Source organism: Manis javanica, chromosome 9, assembly GCF_040802235.1.
Source record: "Manis javanica isolate MJ-LG chromosome 9, MJ_LKY, whole genome shotgun sequence".
Taxonomy (NCBI): domain Eukaryota; kingdom Metazoa; phylum Chordata; class Mammalia; order Pholidota; family Manidae; genus Manis; species Manis javanica.
In genome coordinates this window covers 42,341,371-42,360,697 of record NC_133164.1, presented here as the reverse complement: position 1 = coordinate 42,360,697, position 19,327 = coordinate 42,341,371, and the positions used below count along the sequence as shown (strand labels likewise).

At 35.4% G+C, this 19,327-nt stretch overlaps 1 long non-coding RNA gene across 1 annotated transcript in view; it reads left to right on the top strand.

Annotated features, from left to right (window-relative positions):
* Positions 1-8,702: 8,702 nt before the first annotated feature.
* LOC118973266 (uncharacterized) overlaps positions 8,703-19,327 on the top strand; it is a 127,314-nt gene continuing 116,689 nt past the window's right edge. The window contains exons 1-2 of the long non-coding RNA XR_005062532.2: positions 8,703-8,830; positions 12,297-12,501. This is a non-coding gene — a long non-coding RNA (uncharacterized lncRNA). The remainder of the gene's footprint in view (positions 8,831-12,296; positions 12,502-19,327) is intronic.

The following is a 19,327-nucleotide window of genomic DNA, read 5'->3' as shown; positions in this document are numbered from 1 at the left end:
TCCCATCCACTCCTATATCCCAAAGGCACAGAAGCCAGGCTAACACAGACTCCAAAGGTTTCTGCTGAAACTGGGAACCCAAATTCGCCAACTCTACCGGAGTATAGGAGCAGAGAATGGAGTGCTCCACGACCTGGGGAAGGGGCTGCATGTCTCCCTGAGGAACCCACAGCTGCTGACTCTTTGTTTTCTTAACTACAACCAGGAAGGATTTCAATAGAGGATGGGTTTTGCCTCCAGCACCACCTCTACCCTCTCATCCTTGTCGGACATACATATATTCCACCATTTCCAGAGCTGATGGCACTATTACATCCTTTACCATTTCCACAGCACCTCGCAGTGATGCCATCTCAGTCATCAACACATTTTTTACATTCTCTACAGCACCTCACAGCTCATGTTCTCATGCTGCCTACTCTTGTGCTTCTCGCAGGAGTATGTCCTTCTCCTTTACGGTCTTTCTTAACACTGTGAGAAATAGCCAACCCACAGTTCCCACTGCCTCGTGGGCACTCTGTTCCTTTAAAGGATTCCCTTTTTTGTAGAGGACCTCCTCTACTGGCTTAGGTGTCCCCTCCACTTCCCCCCCAGTTCTGGGGAGGGACCCACTCCTCTAGGAGGCAAGATATCTCAGACTATATGCCCACTGGGGGACACCCAGGTGTCTCCCCATCCATAGGGGCAGCCTGCTGAAGTATCCCTCCCTTGAGGGCAGCTTTTTCCATTTTTTAGTATGCAGCAAATCCTGCTGACTGTGCCAAAATGTCTCACCTGAGAGTTTCTCACAGGAAAGTTCACTCTGGATTCTGTTAGACCAAATAAAAATGGAACATTGTGGGTAAAAAGGGGCTCATACCAAGTTTTATTCTCATGGTGGTTGGTCAAATGTTAGAAGCACATCTGCCTCCAGCTCGCCCTCTGCCCTAGGCTCTATCTACCCTTGCCTCCAGTCTGTGCTCCCCTCTCTCCTGCTCTTTTCTCTAGGCTCTGCTCTTAGCACTGGAAGGGCTCTTTTTATAGCAACATAGGCCATAAGAGCTTATTACCAATGGGTATACACGAATGTGCCTGTGCATTACGCTAAGTTTGACATCATCACATGTACATATTGAGAGATATTAGGATCGGGTGAGAATCCTAGCCATGCAACTTTCATTTTCCCTACAGAAGGTGATATTGATTGTATTTTAGTAGTCTTCTTATAATGGTATCCTAAATGGATATTCTCAAACTAGTAAAAGGCTGAGGGATTTTTACTAATTTGTGGGATATTCCTTTCTTATGTCTTTTATTTTTCTCCGTTAAATAAGAATGGGTTGTCTTGGTTTTGAGGAAAGTGTGGAATATTTTTAATAGTCACTGTGATAAAAAGCAGAATAAGATAAACCAAAAACAACACAGAGTTGTTCAGTTGTGGTCAGTGATCATCATATTGTAGGTGTACCTTCTATCCTGATCTTTGCTTTTTTTCTCCACAAAAGTACAATTACATTACATGGCCTTTTGCTGATTTTATTAATGCTGAATCTCAGATGCAGAAAAATCCAGTAAGGTTTCACTGTCCTCACCCCTTCCTTTTCCTATCCTTAGAAGAGACAGGAACATTTGTTTTCTTATTCCTAGGAAGGAAATCTTGTTTAGTTCCAAAACAGAAGTCTGCTTCTAGATTTAACTGATCCCTTAACCATGAAGAATAAATTGTGAAGTAGCTTTTAACAATTTCTTCCAAATTCTCAATTACACAAAAAACTTCATGCCTGTCAGATTTTGTCTCTCTACTTATAAGAACATGAGGAATGAAGATATTTCTATTTCTTAAATTGTTAATTCCTTTCCAAGTCTTATAATTTTTGATAACTAGTAATTTGGAAGGTGGGGATTTTATCTATAGAATATGCCCAATGCTAAAGAAATTATTAACAGAGTTCACTGTCATTATCAAAAGAGATATAATTGGATAAAAAAATTATATGGTAATCCTGGAATTTTTATGGAATTCTAGAATTCCACAAAATGCTCATGTAGTTGTCAGCTTATCACCAGAAAGACACCTGCATATTCTGTTTAGGTAGAAGGAAATGTAAATTGGACAAACTATTATGCTTATACAATCAGGATCAACTGATACCTTCTTGGCACAAGTAGGATAATTATCATTAGTTCAGATATTTCTACACATGGTTGTAATGAAGAGCTAATGATATTCATTGTAGAAGTTGAGAGCAGCTGAATGGATTAAATTAGATAATTACCAGCTGTTACTCACTTCAAAAATTAGCTGGAACTCAGAAAAGAGCCACTTACAAGGCCTAAGAGACTTGTATGACATAGATATTGTTATCACACAGAGATGCAACGGCTGTGGTCTTTTTCCATGTTAAAAAAGAGAGGGAAAGATTTATCAAGTGAAAGAATTTGGCTAAGATAATATTAAACTTTTATGAGGATTTGCAACCCTCATTCCCAATTGCAATACTCACTATCATGATATCTGGATCACAATCATGGTGTTTTGGGTTTAACAAGTATTTGTAAATTGGATAGCCTTTCTAAATCTCTCATGGACTTAAATATGTATGTACACACACATACTATACCAACATTCCCTTAAAGAGTTATAAGATTGTTCTGAGCTTCTCCTGCTGGTGACAATGTTTCCATATTTCTGTCCCTGATGATTACATGTATGTTATTTCTATTACTGCCAATTATTTTTCTTGGAGTGCTGGTTATTTCTTAGCACTGCTGATAACAGAGATGTGGGCAATTTGAAGTTTCTTCCATTATAATTAGTTCCTCTTTGATAGTATTTTTTTTCACTGTCATTGGTTGTATAAAGTGACACTTGTTGACTTTTTTTGAGATGTAAGTGAATAAATGTTATTGATAAGGAAAGATCAAGTCCTTCCACTTATGATGTGAATAAGTTGTTAGTGACATAGGATTTTCGGTTAATCATAGTAATTTATTAAGAGTATACCACATATACCTATGCTGATGAATATGTTATATTTTGAAATATGATATATATATTTCAGTTATCTCTAAGTGGTGACTTTGGTTTAATTACCTAAGTGTTTCAAGTGTAGGAGGCAGTACTATGTTACTCATTACTTTATAATAAGTTTCTCTGTTTAGTCTAGACATGGATTTAATAAAGGCTTTTAAATGTGGGAAATTTCAAAGGGTTCCTTTTAACTTTACAAATTATGTTCTGTTTTCCAGACCCACAGTTATTGTATTAAAATGACTTCCCCTTGAGTATGCATCAGGGCCGAAAAATAAAATATAAAAACTTGTCATTTACAAATGAAGACTCCACACTGCAATTTTTGTTCCCTGGGACTGCCTATAGGCTATTAAGTAGTGAGGTCAATTATTTTCTTTTGAAGAGCTAGTTCACCTCCATGGGATATCATCAGCTTCACTATTTTTCTTTATTTAGTTTTTCAATTTTTGTTCAGATTTTGTTCAATTCACATTATTTCTCACATGACATCTCTTCATACAGAGGCATAACAGCATATACAGGCTTATCAATTAATACAGGAAATAACTTAGAATAAATTATATAAAACATTGACTATGTCCAGGAATGTTGAGTGAGGGAAACTCTTCTAAGACTTCCTCATAAAGAACATTTTTACTTATACTGAGCTTCACAAGTTTCTTCAAGGTAGTATATCATGTGAGCCTTGGTATAGATTCCTACACACCACATAAATTAAAGCAGAAAGAAACCAGATAACTTACGCTGAATGATGCAGTGAAAAAATTCAAAATATAAACTAGGTCATTCCTCCCACATTTGTTTTACAGAGTAAATTGTCTTTTCTAATTAAATGAAACTCAAGTCATGACCCAGGACATAATAAGACTTGTCTAGAAATCTCTCACTGTTGCTCTAGCTATAGCTTCTCAAGGGAAGATAACAGAGTTTTAAATTTGTAACAGTATAAATAATTAATAGATTATAAATTATTACTATATATTCCAAAATTTCCATCATTCAGTAAAGACTTCTTTATCCTACCTAATCATCTCATGATATGCCTTCCATGCAGACTTGTACTTTGCATTTGCTGAGCATGTTGACTCAGGTGTTTGTTCATGGTGTACATTTAATTTATATTCTTTTTTTTATTCACAGTCATCCTGGTATCCCACTTTGCCACAAGGCATCCCTGAACACACAGGTCTTTTTCCACAGTTATGTCTTCCATTATTCTCCATCATGTACATGGAACCTTGATAGACATTAGTTTTCCTTCTCTCATTTCCACTGCTTCAAGTACCTCAGAAATTTCCAGATAATCTAAAAATGGCCTCTTGCTATAAAAATTGTGCAAATAATCTTAATCATAGAACAAAGAAGTATTTTAATATGAAAATCCCCTCTCTTAATCTTCATTAAGATGAGGATCACTCTTAATCTTCATTTTATTCCACAGCATTCAATCACCCACTACATACCATATGTATTTTTATTGCTTTCTTCTTCTGTAGAAAGTAAAGTCTACAAGTGAGGAGACTTTGTTTTATTCATTGCTGATTCCCCTGAGATTATCATGGTACCTGATGCTACTCCATAAATATTTGCTGATTTATTGAGTGAAAGTCAACACACATGCCAACTAAGGGATCTTGGCTTAAACATCAGCAAAAAAATGAGCCACAAAATGTTTTTTCTGGCTTCTATTACTAACAGTATTTATTTCAAAGATGATAAAACATTTAAATGATTTTAATTACATGAGTAAATTAGGAGTTTATGCTTCCTCTTTGTATGTGTGTGTGTGTTCTACAATATATTACTTCAAGTAAATTTGATGAATTCTTTAAGAATAAGTTTGCTGTTTTCATCCTACTACATTGACTGTTCAGGGAGGTTATGTGATAAAAGAAAATAGATTAATTACTTAAATGTTAACAATATTGCTGCTCACATTTCATCATTTACAAAAACCTTTCTTTGAAAGATATAATATCCTTTTGAGGGAACAAATATACTGCTATTATTTTGTTTTGATATTTGTGCTTCTGATCTTATTTGAGTTTGTGCAGCATTCCCTAGGCAAACCTTGCATAATTTATTGTCATTGTACTTAACTGTGCTTTATTTGGGAACCAATGTGGAAAATCCTGGAATAATGTCATTTTATTTGCAGAATACCAATGTGCTTTCCAATAGTTTAATTTGTATTGCTTTATTATAAGAACATTTAAAAAGAAGTCCAAGTACCTTAAGAAACATTATCTCAATATAACTTTAGAATTTACATACATTGACTTAAAAAATAAGATCTAGTAACCTTATATCAAGTGACTTCTAAATAACTTTACACATTAATTAAAATTTTAGTTTCTCCTCTTTGGTCACCTGGATCAATGTAATTTATTAAGCAAGAGGAGCAATTCAGTGTTAGCCATATAACCATTAAGGAGTTCTTTAAAAACATTTACTTATTATAATCCTTGTTACCAAATTTTAATCTGGTGGTCATGAAGTTAGAGAATAAGAATTACAGATTTTCTTAATTCATTTAAGGGGAAATGAGTGTCATCTAACACACACACACAAACATACACGCTGAAGAGAGTAGGATGCACTTAGAAACAACACTGTACAGTGGTACTCTTAGCGATCCTCATCCTACAGAATCATTTAAAACCAACAAGGTGAAGAACTTATTTTTGATCATCGCATTCCCCAACAAATGAGGAAGTGCAGTCTTGATCCTGTACATGAATCTCGTGATTTTTATGTGTGAATTCATTGTGAGATAGGCAGTAAGTACTTCATTTTCATTTTTGACTCAATAGGAAAAATTCAGGTAAGTGCATTTATCGACTTTACTACCTGCGCCGAAGCAGCACCCGTGATAGAGTAGTCATCAGTATCAGACTCAAAAGGGACGCCGCTGGGTCAGACATCAGGAGAAAGCAGCACGTGGTCAGAGAGAACAGACTACTAAGGCAAAATTTTATATGCTCATTATCAGTGCTTATTCCCATTTTCTCAGTATTAAAATAGAAAATTCTCAAATCTCTGCAAGGCAGAAAGGATAGTTGAAATATATGTGAAATTTGAGAGAACCTATACAGTTTAATTATGTATGATCGAATATATGTATAGTCATGAGGAAGAATGAGAGAAAGTGAGAAAGGCAGGGATGAAACAGAAAAAGAGAGAACGAGAGATGGGAAATAGTAGTTGAGAAAGAGAACATTAAAATTCAAGGGACAATATCAGCATTTTGAAGACTACCAAGTGTGAGGAAAAGTTCTGGATATTCTGCAGGCTTTAATACTCTTGGGAAGACAAGATAAAAATTGAAACTAACAGATAGTAGTAAAAGACTTTCTGTCACCACATGCTAGAATATAAACTCTTTTTTGGTTCATTGATTACAAAATCATTGTTCAAAGTGATTTCCTACAGTAGATGCTGGGATATAGTAATATATCAATAAAAGTTTTTGAATTAATTTAAAGAGTTCATATAATAAATATGAGTTTTTTTATAATACAGTTATTAATTGCTTACTTAATTAGATAGATGCAATAGTTTCCAAGGAGAGAGAGCTTATTTTGGATTAATATTAGAGTATTTGAAATGTGTTTGTAGATTTTAGGCTAATGAATTTCAGATAGATAGAAATGAGAAGGGAGGCATAGCTCATTAATTTCTTGTGTTTACCCATTTATTTAGTGACTGTCATGTGTCCATCAATATGGACAAAGAGATTAAAGCCATAATAATCTGGCTGCACATAGCCTACCTCCTAATAAAAACAAGAAAAATCAATCAATACACGCAAATATTTGTAACATAGGAAATATGCTAGAGATATAAGCATGCACAGGGTATAAGAGTCTAGTGAGTCTTGAAGAGATAAAGAAGAATGCTTGGAGAAAGGGGTAACTTGACTGATCCTGAAAGATAAATGTGTGGCACTCCTAAGGAAAAGAGAAGTGCTTTCTAATAATCAGGAATGGCATCTACAAATGCTTTGGGGTTCAAGAGAGTCTGGTACTTCTGGGAAAGTAGAAGTATGGAAGATACCTGGGAGAAGTGGCAGGGCACTGCCTGCTGAGATACAGAGCTTAGACTGAATACTATTGGCAATGGGAATCTTGGAAAGATTATGGGCTGGGGGTTAGACACAATTTACTGAGGAAGGTGACAAAAGCAAGAATTGGATGGGACCTCTCAGAACATCAGAATGGACTGAGTGTAATTGAGAAAGCATATGGGGAAGTGTATTTCTGTAATTCAGATGAGAAATGAGGGCTTGAACTAATACAAGAGCAACTGGAATGAAGTAAGCAGGATAAACATCAAGAAGCAAATAAAATATAATGGCTAATAATTATTGATTACTTTTCCTGTACTATACACTGTTATGAGTGTTTTATACTTATCAACCTTTTTATTTGTACAGCCCTATACAATATGTGTAATATGATCATCCCCATCTTATAGATGAGAAAAGTGGAGCTGAGAGAGATTAAGCGATTCACTGAATATCATAACTAATAAACATCAAATGGCCAAGACAGAATTTAGACACAGGAAGTATAGCTCTAGAATCCACGTTTTTAACCATTATATGATAATATCTCAGGAGAAACAAAATATATTAATGAAACAGAATCAACATTATTTGCTGATTAAAATGATAAGTACTTAAGGGGGAAAGAGAAATTGAAGATGATTCCTAGGTTTCTGATTTGGGTTGGAGCTTAGAGAGTAGAAAGTTAATTTCATTGAGAATATGGTGACTATAAAATACACATGAGGCAACAAATGAAGTTAGTAGGCAGTGTAATGCATCAGTAAGTATCTAGCACGGAGGTCAGAACTAGAGATCTAGAACCTATAATTCCAAAGGCCATGGCTTTGTGTGTAGTCACTCAGACCGGTGATAGTCTGAGAATAACAGGTGGTGTTTGAGGCATTCTAGAGCATGTAGCCATTCTCTTGGTTAGTATGTTTTGGGCTCTAAGTATCTGGAAACTCAAATTAAATTGACTTAATAATAAGAAAACAAATCTTCACAAAAAACAAAACCTTAATGGCAGTTTTTTGGATAGTTTGTTGTAACATTCAACAATGCCATCAAAGGCATGGATTTGTTTCTATGTCTGTGTTCCACCATCCTCATTTTTGCTCTGCCCTCAAAGTGACTCAACTACTGCAACAGTTATAGTATCATATTAAAATAAGGCAAAATCAGAATAGAAAAATACTCATATTTATGACCTCAGATGTAGTTTAAAATCTCACTGATTAGGAACATAACACATGGCCACCCTAAAGCCTATTAGCCAGGAAATGGAGCCACTCTGATTGGCTCAGTCCACTTGGCATCTACCTCTGTGTCAGGGATAGAGTAAATATCTCTTGAAGAATGGAGAGGAGGGGCGAAGATTTGCACAAAGTTGAAATTCAGTTATCAGGTATAAAGAGTAAGAATGACTATTGGGTAAGCAAAAAGTATTTTGCTATTGCCAAAAAGCAGGCAGAAAGCAAAAAGGATTCAGCAAGAAGACAGGAGAGGTAAAAAGAAAATATAAGAGTATTGTGGTTCAAGGGAGAAGAACACTCTCATAGTCTGCCAAAAAAAATGTTTTTTCTAATTTACTTTGAAAGATGATTTGTCTCTTCTCTTTCCTTTTCTCTCTCTTTTTTTTCCTTAAAGCCTTATGGTGAGATAAAATAAGAAAGGAAAGCCTGGTTTGTGGAAGGAATGGAGGGTGAAGAATCAAAAAAGAGTAAAGAATATTCTTATGTTTCACTATGAAGAAACAGAGAAGTAACACGGTAGGTACAAGAGTTCTTGAGGTATTTAGGGCAATCAGAAACTATCTTTATAGTATTCTGGTTCTAGAAGTAGTACATGTGCCTTAAAAAATCCAAAGATTACTAGAATATGTAACGTATAAATTAATGTTCCTCTAAATTGCAACACCAAAAATGCAATTAAAAGTTGATATAAATTCCTCTTGTTGTATATGCTTCTTCATATAAATAAACCAGAATCTTTGGCAATTTGCTTTTTTCTTATTAATGTATGTTAGATAGCATTTTACATCAGTGAAGATAGGTTTCCCTAGTTCATTTTGCTAAATGAATAATGAGTTGAGTTGTAATTTGTCTATAGCATTCATCATACAAGCAAATTTTTACTGATTGGATGTTTTTATTTTTAATGGTACGCTCAATGAGGCAATATTGCACTTAAGAATACAAGTTTCCTAGAAATTAACTTCCAAATGTAAAATTATGATTCAGAAAAAAAATAACTTCTACTGTTTTTGAAGATATTACTAAATATTTCTCCCTGGATATATTTAGAGATGGAGGACACTTGAACATCTTTCAATGAAGAGAAGAAGTGATCTCCCCTCTATGTGATCTTCCTTAATATCACCAGGAAATGATTAATCTGTCCAGATTTGAGATTTTTTGGGGGTTTGGTTGGTCTTTGCTTCTTACAACATGCTACTTATATTTCATAACTTGTTCTTTATGAAGCAGTGTAAGAAAATTAGGCTGAAAATAAATGAGTAAAAGATAATAGAAAGAACTTATGGTAGAAAACAGACATACGTTGGAGAAGAGTAAATAGCACAGTTCTGTCCTAATTAGACATTAAAGGATGTTAAAAATCCCTCGAATATACATTCTATAGGTATATTTTAAATTTTGTATTAGAATATTTTATATCTCCAAATAAGCTAGATCCATCACAAAACTCATGTTGTAAAAAATAGCCAAAATGTCCTGGGTTACTCAAGAAACAGCATTGATCTTTTGATTATAATATGTTTAAAAAAGAAAAAAATTAAGCTATAATTAGACACAAAGATGCCCTTTAACAGAAAATGTATGTGGATATTAAGCATTTGCACTGTGAAGTATTTGTTAAAAGTTTCTTGTGGTAAACATGTTCCATTTACAGCTGACATTCTCCCTTGATCTCTGTGACTGGCTTTGATTACAACACATCTTGATGAAGCTAATGAAAAGCTTAATAAAATCAATTCAGTTGAAAAGTATAATCCAGAGAAATGTTTGTTTTCTATTCTTAAAGCATGATGACCAGTGTCTACTTTTTTTAGCCTAGAATGAGATCAGTATAGACCATTCAGATAGCTTTACAGCGAAGCTTTGGCTTTATGCTAATAAGTATACATTTTATAATTAAAAAGAGGAACTTTTATCATTCTACAAACATTTAATTGTCACAGCAAAATCAAAGTCATCTTTGTTCAATTCCCTTCAAGAAACTTTGAGTCATTGAGTCAAAGCTCCAGCTGAAAGAGCAAATCACTACTGCTGCTTGATTCAATGACACCACTGTAACAAATGAATGTGGACGGAACTATTCAGGTCTCCAGAAAACTTATAGACTCTATAAGCATCTCTTTCTATTTCATGTATTTTTTTACATTGCTTCTAGTTAAAGTAACAATACTTAAAGATTAAGAAGAACATGTTATAGTATATTTTATATGGCTCAATTAGTTATAACTTTAGATTGCAGTCTTTAAAATTATGTGAGCCCACCTGTATCTTCCCTTACAGATGCATTACCATTTACTCTTGTCCAACCCCTCCTTATACATCACAGGTGGAATTTGTGACTTAGATTTCCCTATCTTGCTTTTACTGTTCTCTAATTTATTGGATTAAAAAGTGCCAATCTACAATAGATTCAGTCATGTGTCTATCTATGATCCACTCACTGTAGCTATGTTATGACAAGCCAGCTTTGAGTTACACAGTCACCTCTGTGAGTTAAGTCAGCAAAATTCTGCATAGCAGGATTGTCTTACAAAGAAGTATTCAAATTCTATTACTAAAAGGGGGGATGAATATTATGTCAAAACAATAAATGCCAAAGCAATACTTTGAGAATTACTATAATGCTTATTTTCCAGCCTTATATATTTTATTCTTTTTAAATTCCTTATATTTAAATGAAATATAATTAAGTACATTTAAATGAATAGATGTTAAATTAAGTTTATCAAATATGAAACTTTATATATATACACATAATATATCAATCTATTCTTGAAACTGTCCTTTTTTAATTAACTCACATACTTATGGCTGAATTGATTATGCATTACATCATAGTTATCCATAAAGTCCATTTATGGTATTTCATGGTAGAGCACTTCTGATCCTTTGAGTAAGCACAAAAAAAAGTATAATTTGGAATTTAAATAGCACTTGACATTTCAAGTATTATTTACTAAGTTTAATTAGATACTTCTTAATAATATCAAAAAAATAACTTTTGATCAAGAAAACATACTTTTGAAGACTAACGTTATGGGAAGTTTATTATCTTTCTTAAAAAATATTAAATATATCACATAACACAATAAGCTAATTTGTGTAAAGTGCCTCACAAAGAACTTTGTCTTTTTTCTCTTAAATATTACTCATAATTACCCTGAGGGGATGCAAATGACATTTCTAAATGCAGTTTTGGAAATTCATATCTAGGATGCTTACAACTGTGCTTAAAGAAATATATTATAGAATGAGCTTCTGTCTGACTCAACAGCCCAAATTATTCACAAAGAATTTCAAAATATCAAGGTTTTTTAGAACTAATTTCAATTATAGAATGACACAATAGGGAAGCACTGGAAAACCCCACCACAAGCTTTAATTAAGAAAGGAATGAAGAGTCTACTCTGAGAACTTCATGATTCAACTCAACTTTGACCATTTAATTGAAAATACCTATCAATCCTCTAGCTTATGTCAATAGCACTATTTTAAAAATACATACTTTAATATTTCCTCCGGGCTACCAGTAAATTTTTTAAATGTATCATATTTCATAAGGAATAAGTACTACTTCTTTTAACAATCAAATTACATACCTCTTTTCTTTGGATTGGAGAAGATATTATGGGATCAAAAAGAACTTTTGCTGGTGCAAGTCCTTCTGTTTAGCCCAGACCATGTGGCCTTCCTTAAGGTGGAGGTCACTCTCAAGAAATGCTCCTAAACACAGGAAAACTGTACTTTCAATATGAAAAAATACATTTTTTTTCCTGTGTGATGACTTTGGGCTGACTTTGGAGAAAACCAATATACCTTTGAGTGGTTTTTGTTCTTCAGTAATTCATAAAGAAAACAGATATAACTTTCACCATCTTCCCACTTCTCATGATTAGTTTCCTCTTTCCCATATTGTTTTCAATGAATTATGGGCAGAATAGCCTCTTCACTAATACCTGGTTATGGCTTGATGTTCCAGAGTGAGAGACAGAGGACAGAGGACAGAGAACAGAGGATGGAGGCGCAGGATTCGCTTTTGGTGGAGATGGGTTCTTGGAGCTGGATAGTAGGAGGAAGATGCCAGGCCCTGAGAACGTGTCAGAGCAAGAGAGCTGCTGCCAGGGCGCCCTCCCAAGTCACGCAGAGAGGAGCAGCCTGCGCACCATCCTCCTGCCTCCCCTGAGGTACATATAAAATACACAGTAACACATGGGACTTAAAGTAGCAATATTTCTTTTCTTTCTGAATCCTTAGCAAAGAAATTTGAGAAAAATACATTATTATTACCAAGATTTAGTAATAACAGTTTACTTTGTTTAAAAGAAAAATGAACCTTCAACTTTGGGGTATTCTGTGATTGTAATAAGCTTCTATTTTGGATACAAATAGTAGTTTACATACCTACTAAGCTGTTACTAATGTAGTTCTATTATTTCTCCACCTAGAAGAAGAGTAAAAACTGCCTGTTCATCAGCCTTTATCATTTTCAGTGTGCCTAAAAGCTGGATGACATCACTTATGAGTACATGGGCAATATGGGGGCTCAGAAAGGTCTCTATGAAAGGGAGAGGACACGCTCTTCTTTCCCTCAGTCCACTGCTTGTAATTGGACGCAATATTGGAGGAGAAGCAGCCGCCTTGGACCACAAGGATAAGGGCTGTGCCTCAAATGACAGGACAGGGAACTGAAGTTACTCTGTGTCCCTAATGGCTTTTGAATTGCCATACAAATTATACATTGCCCAATCTCCAGACATTTAATGAGAGGACTAAATAAGTTTTTCTCTTGTTTAAACCAATTATTTGGGCTTTCTCTTGTATATGACCAAACCAAATTTTAATTAATTACCATTTCCAGAAATAAGAGAACTAGTTGTTTTATTTTTTAATCTATGGCTATGTAGAGATCCTGAGTGAATCTAAGTTAATGAAGTGTTAATAATATGTTTATTATTTTTCCAATTATATGTCTATGAGTGTCTCTAAAGCTTGAGAGTGTTGTAAAAAGGTCATTTTAATTTCGTTTCATTTTAAGTAACAATTATTTCCATTGCAGACTCATTTATACTATAAATTAGCTCTGTAAATAGAAAAGTAACTTAGACATACATTTCAAGACATGGGGCAAAGCCAACTGTCACCAACTTTGAATTAGCAAAAATTTGATATCATTAAGATTTTTTTTTTCTTCACAGTGGCATTTACTCTGGAAACCAAGTGACTGTCATGAAAAATTAATTCTGTACAATTAAATTTAAAATAGGAAACACTAGAAAGAATTTAAAATAAACTAATGGTTGAGGAATTGAATTGGCTGCATGCAGATTGCTCAAGAAAACTTTTTCTTGATATATTTAGGATTAGTGTAATTCTGATAAAAATATTTGGATTCAAAATTCAGAGTCATCTATAAGGCCAAAACATTTGGGTCAAAATATCCTGTAATAGTAAAATTTTCTGTAGAAAAAGAAACTCAAAGCACAAATAAGGAACTAAAAAGTATTTATCAGTATGAGAGATAAAGGGCTGATTTCCTTATTATGTTACTTTTTTTAAAGTTGTCTGATGAATAAGTAGAAAAACACAAGAAAGCAAAAGTCATGCCAGAAGATTACAGAAAAGAAAACAAGTAGCCTACAAATTTCTTAGGGAAAATTTCAAACATATAGAAAAGAATAGTCTAACGGCCTCCATGTGCCTTCCTGGCATCCACAATTATCTGCTCACAGCCCATTCAATTCCCCACCCTGACCCCTGAATTATTATTATTATTATTTTTTTTGAGAGGGCATCTCTCATATTTATTGATCAAATGGTTGTTAACAACAATAAAATTCAGTATAGGGGGGTCAACGCTCAATGTACAATCATTAATCCATCTCAAGCCTAATTCTCGTCAGTCTCCAATCTTCTGAAGCATAACGAACAAGTTCTTACATGGTGAACGAATTCTTACATAATGAATAAATTCTTACATGGTGAACAGTACAAGGGCAGTCATCACAGAAACTTTCAGTTTTGATCATGCAATATGACCTATAAACAATCAGGTCAAATATGAATATTTGTTTGATTTTTGTACTTGATTTATATGTTGATCCCACATTTCTCCTATTATTATTATTATTTTTAATTTAATAAAATGCTGAAGTGGTAGGTAGATGCAAGATAAAGGTAGAAAACATAGTTTAGTGCTGTAAGAAGGCAAATGTAGATGATCAGATGATCAGGTGTGTGCCTATGGACTAAGTATTAATCCAGGCTAGACAAGGGCAGCAAGACATCCACGGATGCAGAAGATTTCTCTCAAAGCAGGGGGGGTGAGGTTCTGAGCCTCACCTCGGTTGATCCCCAAATTCTCACCTGATGGCCCCCCTGCGACTGTGCCTGTCTTAGGTTGTTCCTCCCTTGAGGAATCTTACCCATCTCTGGCTAACCAGTCATCTTCCGGGGCCATACAGGGAAATGTAAAGTTGGTAAGTGAGAGAGAAGCCATATTGTTTGCACAGGTTAGCTTTTTACTTCTTTGCAGATTTATGCCCTGTGGCTTCTATGCCCAGCACTTGTCTCGAGGTATCTTTACCACCTGGAGGAATTATGATACTCGGTAAATTCGATATGAGGCACGAATTCTATTTAAGGGTTGTAATTAGGAAGGAAGAAGAAAAGCTATAGATATAGCATATGAAGGAAACTTGGGAGGATTGGTTATTTCTTTGACATATCTTCTTGTATAGTACCTTAAGTATGTATAGGTTTTAAACTACTAACTAATTTGCACACACATATTAACATAATAGGAATACGGTGACATAAACAAAGCAAGTCTATAATTACCATCCATCTCCAGTGAAGCCAAGAAAACCATTTAGGCACCCTAGGCATTTGTGAAAATTTATCTATGATATGATGGATATTCCAACTGTACTTGAACCATCAGACAAATTAAAGCAGCCCATTTCTGGGATCTGTTCACATCCCATATGTTCTTTTAACCATAGGTAGTCTATAGTCATGAGATTTTAGAGTGCTACAACTTGCACCCCTCCCAACTCCTGGTTGAGTTCCAACAGTACAGATCCGGTCAAATTCGTTGTCTCACTGTATGCACATGCCAGCCTAGACATCTCCCTCCTCATTCTAATGGCAAGTCCAGGAGATGGTGGGCTGGATGCAGCCACAACCGCAGCATCGTCCGGATCCCTGTGGAGGCTTTTTGATGATCATCCCCCGGCACAAGTCCTCCAGAGAGTGCTGATGCCGGAAGCTCCTCCTCATATCGTATCTTAGTTCATTTTCTGGGTATCCAAGCTAGGCCTTGATCTTCTGCGTAGAAACAAACAGACCCTTTGCCCACACTTTGACATGCTCTCTATACCACTGTGCAGAACTCATTGGAGGTCAGCACACAGTAACTGCTTTTTTTTTTTTTTTTTAATTAAGAGAAAGAAATATTATCAGAAAAGAGTACCTCCATAGCTGATCATCTGACACCCTTTAAGTGATCAACATTAAGGATATTTAAAGCATGCGTTGATCTTTGTTTTACCAATAGTTTTATCCTGTTAAGGAGTAATCCCCCTTTTCTTTCTTTCTTTCTTTCTTTTTTTTTTTTTTTTAAATTTTTAATCTACACTTACATGAAGAATACTATGTTTACTATGCTCTCCCCTATATCAGGTCCCCCCTAACAACCACATTACGGTTACTGTCCATCAGCTTAGCAAAATGTTGTAGAGTCACTACTTGTCCTCTCTGTGTTGGGCAGCCCACCCTCCCCTTTCTCCCTCCCCCCCATGCATGCTAATCTTGATACCCCCCTTCTTCTTCCCACCCCTTATCCCTCCCTGCCCACCCATCCTCCCCAGTTCCTTTCCCTTTGGTACCTGTTAGTCCATTTTTGGGTTCTGTAATTCTGCTGCTGTTTTGTTCCTTCAGTTTTTCCTTTGTTCCTATACTCCTCAGATGAGTGAAATCATTTGGTATTTCTCTTTCTCCGCTTGGCTTATTTCACTGAGCATAATACTCTCCAGCTCCATCCATGTTGCTGCAAATGGTTGGATTTTTCCACTTCTTATGGCTGAGTAGTATTCCATTGTGTATATGTACCACCTCTTCTTTATCCATTCATCTACCGATGGACATTTAGGTTGCTTCCAATTCTTGGCTATTGTAAATAGTGCTGCGATAAACATAGGAGTGCATCTGTCTTTCTCAAACTTGATTGCTGCGTTCTTAGGGTAAATTCCTAGGAGTGGAATTCCTGGGTCAAATGGTAGGTCTGTTTTGAGCATTTTGATGCACCTCCATACTGCTTTCCACAGTGGTTGAACTAATTTACATTCCCACCAGCAGTGTAGGAGGGTTCCCCTTTCTCCACAGCCTCGCCAACATTTGTTGTTGTTTGTCTTTTGGATGGCAGCTATCCTTACTGGTGTGAGGTGATACCTCATTGTAGTTTTAATTTGCATTTCTCTGATAATTAGCGATGTGGAGCATCTTTTCATGTGTCTCTTGGCCATCTGTATTTCTTTTTTGGAGAACTGTCTGTTCAGTTCCTCTGCCCATTTTTTAATTGGGTTATTTGTTTTTTTGTTTGTTGAGGTGTGTGAGCTCTTTATATATTCTGGACGTCAAGCCTTTATCGGATCTGTCATTTTCAAATATATTCTCCCATACTGTAGGGTTCCTTTTTGTTCTATTGATGGTGTCTTTCACTGTACAGAAGCTTTTCAGCTTAATGTAGTCCCACTTACTCATTTTTGCTGTTGTTTTCCTTGCCCGGGGAGATATGTTCAAGAAGAGATCACTCATGTTTATGTCTAAGAGGTTTTTGCCTATGTTTTTTTCCAAGAGTTTAATGGTTACATGACTTACATTCAGGTCTTTGATCCATTTTGAGTTTACCTTTGTATATGGGGTTAGACAATGGTCCAGTTTCATTCTCCTACATGTAGCTGTCCAGTTTTGCCAGCACCATCTGTTGAAGAGACTGTCATTTTGCCATTGTATGTACATGGCTCCTTTATCAAATATTAATGGACCATATATGTTTGGGTTTATTTCTGGGGTCTCTAATCTGTTCCACTGGTCTGTGGCTCTGTTCTTGTGCCAGTAGCAAATTGTCTTGATTACTATGGCTTTGTAGTAGAGCTTGAAGTTGGGGAGTGAGATCCCCCCTACTTTATTCTTCTTTTTCAGGATTGCTTTGGCTATTCGGGGTCTTTGGTGTTTCCATATGAATTTTTGAATTATTTGTTCCAATTCATTGAAGAATGTTGCTGGTAATTTGAGGGGGATTGCATCAAATCTGTTTATTGCTTTGGGCAGGATGGCCATTTTGACGATATTAATTCTTCCTAGCCATGAGCATGGGATGAGTTTCCATTTATTAGTGTCCCCTTTAATTTCTCTTAAGAGTGACTTGTAGTTTTCAGAGTATAAGTCTTTCACTTCTTTGGTTAGGTTTATTCCTAGGTATTTTATTCTTTTTGATGCAATGGTGAATGGAATTGTTTTCCTGATTTCTCTTTCTATTGATTCGTTGTTAGTGTATAGGAAAGCTACAGATTTCTGTGTGTTGATTTTGTATCCTGCAACTTTGCTGTATTCCGATATCAGTTCTAGTAGTTTTGGAGTGGAGTCTTTAGGGTTTTTTATGTACAGTATCATATCATCTGCAAATAGTGACAGTTTAACTTCTTCTTTACCAATCTGGATTCCTTGTATTTCTTTGTTTTGTCTGATTGCCGTGGCTAGGACCTCCAGTACCATGTTAAATAACAGTGGGGAGAGTGGGCATCCCTGTCTGGTTCCCGATCTCCGTGGAAATGCTTTCAGCTTCTCACTGTTCAGTATAATGCTGGCTGTGGGTTTATCATATATGGCCTTTATTATGTTGAGGTACTTGCCCTCTATTCCCATTTTGCTGAGAGTTTTTATCATGAATGGATGTTGAATTTTGTCAAATGCTTTTTCAGCATCTATGGAGATGATCATGTGGTTTTTGTCTTTCTTTTTGTTGATGTGGTGGATGATGTTGATGGATTTTCGAATGTTGTACCATCCTTGCATCCCTGGGATGAACCCCACTTGGTCATGGTGTATGATCCTTTTGATATACTGTTGAATTCTGTTTGCTAATATTTTATTGAGTATTTTTGCATCTACATTCATCAGGGATATTGGTCTGTAATTTTCTTTTTTGGTGGGGTCTTTTCCTGGTTTTGGTATTAGGGTGATGTTGGCTTCATAGAATGAGTTTGGGAGTATTCCCTCTTCTTCTATTTTGTGGAACACTTTAAGGAGAATGGGTATTATGTCTTCTCTGTGTGTCTGATAAAATTCCGAGGTAAACCCGTCCGGCCCCGGGGTTTTGTTCTTGGGTAGTTTTTTGATTACTGTTTCAATTTCTTTGCTTGTAATTGGTTTGTTTAACTTTTGTGTTTCTTCCTTGGTCAGTCTTGGGAGGTTGCATTTTTCTAGGAAGTTGTCCATTTCTTCTAGGTTTTCCAGCTTGTTGGCATATAGGTTTTCATAGTAGTCTTTAATAATTCTTTGTATTTCTGTGGAGTCTGTCGTGATTTTTCCATTCTCATTTCTGATTATGTTGATTTGTGTTGACTCTCTTTTTCTCTTAATAAGTTGGGCTAGAGGCTTATCTATTTTGTTTATTTTCTCAAAGAACCAGCTCTTGGTTTCGTTGATTTTTGCTATTGTTTTATTCTTCTCAATTTTGTTTATTTCTTCTCTGATCTTTATTATGTCCCTCCTTCTGCTGACTTTAGGCCTCATTTGTTCTTCTTTTTCCAGTTTTAATAGTTGTGATGTTAGACTATTCATTTGGGATTGTTCTTCCTTCTTCAAGTGTGCCTGGATTGCTATATACTTTCCTCTTAAGACTGCTTTTGCTGCATCCCACAGAAGTTGGGGCTTAGTGTTGTTGTTGTCATTTGTTTCTATATATTCCTTGATCTCTATTTTGATTTGTTCATTGATCCATTGATTATT